Raw genomic sequence first — 7,173 nt, forward strand, 5'->3', positions numbered from 1 at the left:
CTGGCCCCAGTTCTCTCAACCCAGTCAGTCCCAGTTCATCAGAATCATACCTGCTAGGCTTTAATAAGTGATCCAATCTAATCTCTTGGATGCCTTGGAAATCAGAGAAACTGTTAGGAGCCTGGTGTGAGACAGCCTCAGTGCTGTGGGTTACAGTACAACAGCTACTTTCATTTCCACATGCAATTTCTGTGGAAGACATCAGGAAGTCACAGTACTTCATTCCTGGCAGTGTCAGTGGGTGAGACAGCCTGTAGTCCCTAGACACCATTACCATCTCCTTCCTTTATTAACCTGTTGTTTAAATCATTACTAAAATGGATCCCCTCCATGGTAGTTGGACACAGAGCCACCCAGACAATGATGACATCATTTCCCTGCCTTCTTTGCAGGGAAACATAGTCATGTGACTAAGCACTGACCAATGGGAAGAGAAGAAAAATGAAGTGTGTGACTTTCTTGTTATGCCCTTACCGTGAAGGAACATGCCTTCTCTTCTCCCTTCACCAGTGGGGATGGGGACAGGCATTAGGGGAACTTTATCTTGGAGAATCAAGATAGAAGAAGTTTGAATCCCTGACAAACTCAGGAGCAAGGACCATAGGCAGTTCTACCTTCCTGGATGACCTGTTGTAAGATTTTTAAGTGAGAATAAAATAGACTTCAATCTTATTTAGACCACTTTATTTGGGGGTTTCTTTGTTATGCCCGTGTAACCTAAGTTCTGACTGACATGGAAACTTTCCCAACTTGGAAGTCTAGCCAAACTCTGCAATGGATTAATTTTCCACTGGAAACTTATTTGCTGATATGTGCCTTAAATCCCAATGGGGTAGATTGTTATCTATGAGGCCACGTGTAATATTTGCCTGGTTCAGAGGGAGGGAGAGAGGAGCACAGGGGTCTGTGGTGATGGTGCACGGGTGCATTGGTGAAGGAAATTCTATGGGAACTACACCTGAGGGGGTGAGGGAAAGCAAATATTGTTTATAAATGAACAAGAATGTAAAAAATAATTTTAAAAATTGTAAAAGTGGTTCTTTAAAAAAAAGAATTTCTTCTATTTAAAGATGAGTGAATGAGCTAATATAATAAATTGGAAGAATAAAGTGAGAAAAAAAATATTTGCCTCATCAACCACATCCAGCATCCAGCTCCACACATGGTTCTCAGCAGAACCTTACTATGTTGAATGGATACAGGAGTGAATAAGCCTTGTTTTTCACAAGGTATAACATTAACCAAACTACCTCCTCTTAGAATAAATGTCCACTTTATCACTTTGCCTGCTGGATAAAGCCCGTTTCATGACCGAAACAATCCACATTCCTCCTTAAGATTTAAAATGTCTCAGGCCTCTATTAAAGTTAAATATTGATTATTCTTTGGCTGCCAGAAAACTGAGACTTGACCTTGGACTCCATCATTGCAAATCTAGAACACCCGTAGTAGATTTTTTTTAACGGTTTATTTATTTATTTATACAAGAACCAGGGTACAGGCCAGATGCATGGGACGGTGAGAGGATTCACCAGAGACAGAGCAGGGAACAGAACAGGCAGACTGACGAAATACACTGCTGAGGGGAGCAGCAGGCGTGACAGGAGAGGTCTGCTGTGCCATGTGGGATCCTTGCCGGCTGGCTGGGATTGAACTGGAGCTTCGGAGGCTGCGGATAGATTCGCAGCACAGCGCTCAACCACCTGCCCCACCAGGGGAGGCCCTAGGACACACATAGTAGATGTTATACTGTGCCAGGCAGATCCCTTCTTCAGGGCACACTATCTCTCAAGTGCCCTGAGTGTGGTCTGCTGGCAGCTCACAAATGAGTCCCCTCCCAGATTCACCCTTGGTTAGGGTTACTAGATAAGATACCAAATACTCAGCTAAAAGGAATTCCAAATAAATTACAAATATTTATTTTAGTGTAAGTATGATCCTTGCAAAATTTCAGATATGCCAATACTAAACAAGTAGTTGTCTTTAATCTGAAGTTCAGACTTTACTGGGCACCTCATGTATGTATTTGGCCTGACAGCCTACCCTTTTCTTAGGAGAGCTGCCTTACCCAAGGCCACACCCCTGCCCCCCAGTAGTCCAAAGACTGATTCACATGCAAGTGAAATAGACTCATCTCCTTGCTCCTGTTCTATTTCCAGAGCTGTGGTAGTGACTGGATCAAGGCCCAGCTTCTCCTCCTGCACATCCTGCTACTCTTCTATCCCTTCCACAGGTGTCGAGTCCAAAACACATCTGATAACTTCTTAACACTAATGTCCCTCTCAGACTCTGCTCTCTGGGGAGCCAGGCCTTTCAACTTTGCCTCCTTCACCCTACTTTCCCATTGTCTGTGCTGCCTAATTTATTCTATCCTCTTACGCTGAACATGCTTTGGAAAGGCCCTCTTGTAAGAGGTCAATGAGAGGATGATTGCAAGTGACTGCTACTTGACCTGAGATCGGGACCCAGGAAATCAGAGGCTCCTCTCCCCCTCCCCTGTCCTTGAAATGTGGGATCTGCTTGCCTTCCCTGCTCCCAGAAGTTCCCCAATGGACACAGCCTTGGGGATAGTAATGCATTGTCAAGACTATCTAGATGGTATCCATGACTGGCCCTCACTAAGGCTTTTATATAAACATTTAAAATTTGCTGGGTAGGTGCCAAGACTCATAAGGAAGTTTTCTTGCTCATTAGAATTGTCCCCTACCAATCCGGAGTGGTCTGGCTTATTCTTTGGTCTCTCCCTGCCCTCCCCATGTGGAGGCCGGTTTCCAATGATGCTGGGAAGCTCCTCAAGTGGCCTCCCAAAACCTCTAGATTCTCTTTTGCAACAAGGTGGCAAGTGTGCTTTTTGATTTTTTAACCTGGTTTTTGAGTGAAAGCCTGGAGAAGTCCTCCTAGGTCTTACCCTGACTCTGCAGCACACACTGTGATGGAAGCAGTCACCCGAGTGGCTGCAGAGAGAGGTGGGTGGGACTCACCCTTGCAGGAGCGATGTTGAAGGCACAGCATGTGTGAAGCTTTTTATATCTCTAATCTGCGCTGTGGTTTAGGTTGATCATGGACTCCACACTCACTCTGTCCTCACCAATGGTCCTCGGGAGAGGGAACAAACCCCTGCATTCCATAGGAGAGACACCTCCATTCTGTCAGCAATGGGCAGAGGGGAGCAGCAGGTGAGTGAGGAGAGGCCAGTTGCACCATGTGGGTTGTTCCCTGGCTGGGGATTGAACTTATGCTGCAGTAGCTGCGGATAGCTTCATAGTGCTAACCCCTTGCGCCACCAGGGAGGCCCTACACAACTACTTTTAACATGGTCTTATGGATTGAAGAAACCCTCTGATTTTTCTGCAGGTTGGAAAATGTAAAACTAGGGGAAAATACAGATTATTCAGGAATCTGCAGTCTGTGCACAGGGAACCTGTAGATGTCTTTGATAATGGGTCCTGACAACTGCGGCATGACCTGGAGTTTGTCCCTCAAGGGGGCCTCATTCATGGTGGATGGTGGTCGTTCCAGTGCATGGGATCATCAGCCCCACATAGGTCTTAGTAAGGACTGTGGATTGTCCAGGTGAAGACAGATGGCCTCGGGAAGCTGCCACCTCGGCTGGGGTCCCGAGAACCCTGGAGCCAAGGGAAGCAGAAGTCTGTGGCAATGTCACCCTATCCACTGTTCTGAACAAACCTAGGGGGCATTGCGGACAGTGAAGGTGACAGTGACAATGTCTGGGTCTCACCGTGATGGGAAGACAAGCCCAGCCCATGCTAAACTCAGAAGGCCGGGAGGATAAATCTGCCCTTTATTATTGATGTCTCTTCTTCGTCCTCCCAGAGAAATCTGATTATCTGGGCTATGCTGGCAGATGTCAAAATGAAATGTTTGCTTCCAGGTCTCCACTTGTGGGGGTGACTGGGCCAGCTCCTGCCTCCCTGTCAACAAACCATCATTAATCCCCCTCTCTTTCAGTCGATATCTAATGTCACTTTTTCTGGTTTATGTGGTTCAGTGACCTTCCCTTATTTTGTTCCTAATAAAGACAGCTCCAATGGGGCCGGGCCTGCGGCGAGCCCTTTAATTCAGAGGGTGTTAAATCAGAGGGAGCCTTCTGTTGACAACAGGCAGCTCCTGGGGTCAGCTCCACGGGGCTCTGTCCAATTGTTGCCTGCCCACTGCGGCAGCATATTCCCATGGCTGCCACGTGGTGCTTTCTTCTCCCTGTAGCAGGAGTTTCTTACCCTCTCTTGACAAGAAGGCCTTCGAGAAGATTCCAGCTTAGCTGCTCCCAAGGGGCACCTGGACTCCAAGATTACAGCTCCTGCAGGTGACTTTGCTGTCCCCCACCTCCCACACACACACATACACACACCCAGAGTCAACCCTGGATCCACCAACTCTGACTCCCTAAGCCCAAAGCTGCTTACCATAATGGCTAAGCTACACAAATTCTCAACCCAGGTTCAGTATTAGTATCCCTTGGGGAGCCTTAAAAAAATACAGATGCCTGGAGAAAGACTTAGCAAACACTCTACAAAAGAGGCTCCTAAATGGCCAATAAACAAGTCCAGGTGCTTGGCTTCACTAGCCATCAGGGAAATGATGATGAAGTCACTGTGTGAATTCCACTGCACACCCCACAGGCTGCCTCAAGTGAAAAGTACACATAGTCCCCAATCCTGATGGGTCTGGAGCACCCAGAACTCTCATTCCCTGCCCTGGGAAGTGTGCATTGCCCAATGACACAGGACACTGCCTGGCAGTACCTGAACTGACCACACATCCCCCGGCCCAGTTTCTGAGATGCATACCCACAGAAAGGAGTGTTCAACCCACCAACAAGGATGTTCCGATCAGCGCTCTCCACAGCAAGCTAAACCAGGAACGATTCATTCATATGCTCATCAATCAGAGAACTGATAAATAATGGCTGACATGTTCACACCATGAGATTCTAGAACACAATAAGAAGGAACAAATATAATTACGAGGTGCGATTTGGATGGTGTTCACAAACACGATGTTTATAACTGAAGCCAAGCATGCAAAGACCACATGCGTTTTATTGCATTTGTATGGACATCTCGTTCTGCCATGTCAGAAGTCAGGGTGTCGCTTAGCTTCAGGGGGAGACAGAGAGGGATCATGGGGGGTTTCCTGGTGGCCTGTGATGCTGTTTCTTGAATTTTAACACTAGCTACATGAATGGATTCTGTTTCTGAACGTTCACCAAGTGTGTGCACTTAGGATATGAATGCTTTTCTCAAAGAATGTTATATCTCAATACATAGATTTTTTTTTTTTGAAATACCAATATCCACATTCTCCCTTTAGAGATCCAGATTTAATTAGTCTGGGCCTCAGCTCCGGCCTGGGTATTTTTAAGTTCTCAGTCAGAGCTGAGAATATGGATTAGAGGGTGGGGTTTGGAATTAGAGGCGGCAAGCACCGAAGACCAGTTCTTCGCCAAACTTGCTTACCATGCAAGTTCCTGAGTCTCTCTGGACCTGGCTCTGTTTAATTCAGGCCTTGGTTTCCCCAGCAGAAGACAAAAAGGTTGCACAATGGAGCCAATGTTCCTCTGGCCCTGACATTCGGGAGTAGCCATCCTCTGAGAACCTGGCTACAAACCCACTTCCTTCAGCCGCATGCTGCCACTGGCCCGTGTCTGGGAGTCGTGCAGATCCGGGCAGGATCCTTTGGCTGATGGAAACAGAGGAGCACCCCTGGCCCCCCGAGGACTCTGCATAGAGACAACCGCACCTCCACTTAAGCTCAACTAAGGGAACAGAGCCTCCATGGATTTCATAAGCCTGAACTCCCCGCTGTCCTTTTGCTGTTCTCTCACATGAAGAGAGGGTAAGGCAGAGAAGGCAAGAGGGGAGTTGCCAGCTTCCCTTGTTTGTCCAGGGGCCTCTCTGTCTCAGCCCCAAACCAAACCCCAAAGTCTTCCATTTTGGATTTGCTCTGCTAGCCAGATGGAGGCATGTGACCTTCACCATCCCCTCCTGCCCCCTTCACCCTCCCCACATCCAGGTGTCAGGGTACAGAGCCTGGAACCCCCCCAGGTTTAACTGAAATATTCAAGCTCAATTAAACATGCAGAAATGGAGCTGAAGAAAGCCAGGATGCAGATGTTGCAAAGCAATTCTGCCTGGGGAAAATGTCATCCCCCTAGCAGGGATTGGGGAAGGGGGCCAAGCTTGAAAGTTTCCTGCCCCCTCTGAGTTCACTGTGAATTCTGCTCCAACATTAGTCATCTGAATGTTTAAGATTGCAACAGCTCAGCTCCCAGATGGGGAAGTGGGGGCAAATGCATGTGGGGGACGTCTGCCAATCATGCAGTGGGGCAGATGACTGAGGAGGGGAGTACCCCACCATTTACCTTCTCCAAGGAAGTGTGAATGGTGGCCATTGCATTCAGTGCCCTTACCTCTGTGCCCAGGTCTGCCCCAAGGCTGGCGAGAGCTAGAGGAGTGGGGGGCAGGCGGAATTCTTCTCAGTCCCCACGTATGAATCGCTTTCCAAAGTCCTCATGCAGGCCCCAAGCAAATGTATTCAGTTTGTTGAAATTAAGGAAAATGACATTGCACAATTTCAGCTTCTGCAGCAAATGAAAACGTGTTATTCGGAAAGAGAAGGGGAATCTGTGTTTTGCCAAGGCCAGAGAACTAAAGTACTTATCAGTTGTGAGAAGAAAATTTCATCTGCCTTCAAATGCCATTTGCGGTTGTTTATCACCCTTGACCTAAAATATTTAAGAGTTTAAAAACTGAAGAAAGACTTTATGAAGCGCTGGAAGAGACAAATGTGTACTCCCAGAAAGTCAGCAAATACTTGACTCCTGTTTACTGAGTGTTCCGTGTGCGTGAAAGAGAAAAAGACCAGGAGGAACAAGGTATATAGAGAGAGAGCCACGCAGATTGATAGTGATGGAGATAAAGGTGGAAAGACAGACAGTCAGACATGCACATGCCAAGCAAGAGGTAGAAACAAGAAATGCAGGCTCCTAGGACAGAGAAAGATAGCATTCCACGCTACACAATCAGCTATAAATACACAGGGAAGGATAGAAGAATCCAGCACCAGAAATAAGCAGATCACATAAGTTTTGGTCACCTCTTCTCTAGCGCTGGGGATCCCCTGACTGCATCCCCTGCAGAGTCTGGTGGTCCA

General features: G+C 47.3%; 1 long non-coding RNA gene across 1 annotated transcript; it reads right to left on the minus strand.

Annotated features, from left to right (window-relative positions):
- Positions 1–2,987: 2,987 nt before the first annotated feature.
- On the minus strand, positions 2,988–6,615 carry LOC119253308 (uncharacterized). Its single transcript, XR_005127036.2, has 3 exons — positions 6,431–6,615; positions 4,834–4,951; positions 2,988–3,146 (listed from the first exon to the last, which is right to left on the minus strand). It is a non-coding gene; the product is annotated as an uncharacterized LOC119253308 (long non-coding RNA).
- Between the last annotated feature and the right edge of the window lie 558 nt (positions 6,616–7,173).

This window comes from Talpa occidentalis, unplaced genomic scaffold (genome assembly GCF_014898055.3).
Source record: "Talpa occidentalis isolate TD23 unplaced genomic scaffold, MPIMG_talOcc4v2.1 talOcc4.2, whole genome shotgun sequence".
NCBI classification, from domain to species: Eukaryota; Metazoa; Chordata; class Mammalia; order Eulipotyphla; family Talpidae; genus Talpa; species Talpa occidentalis.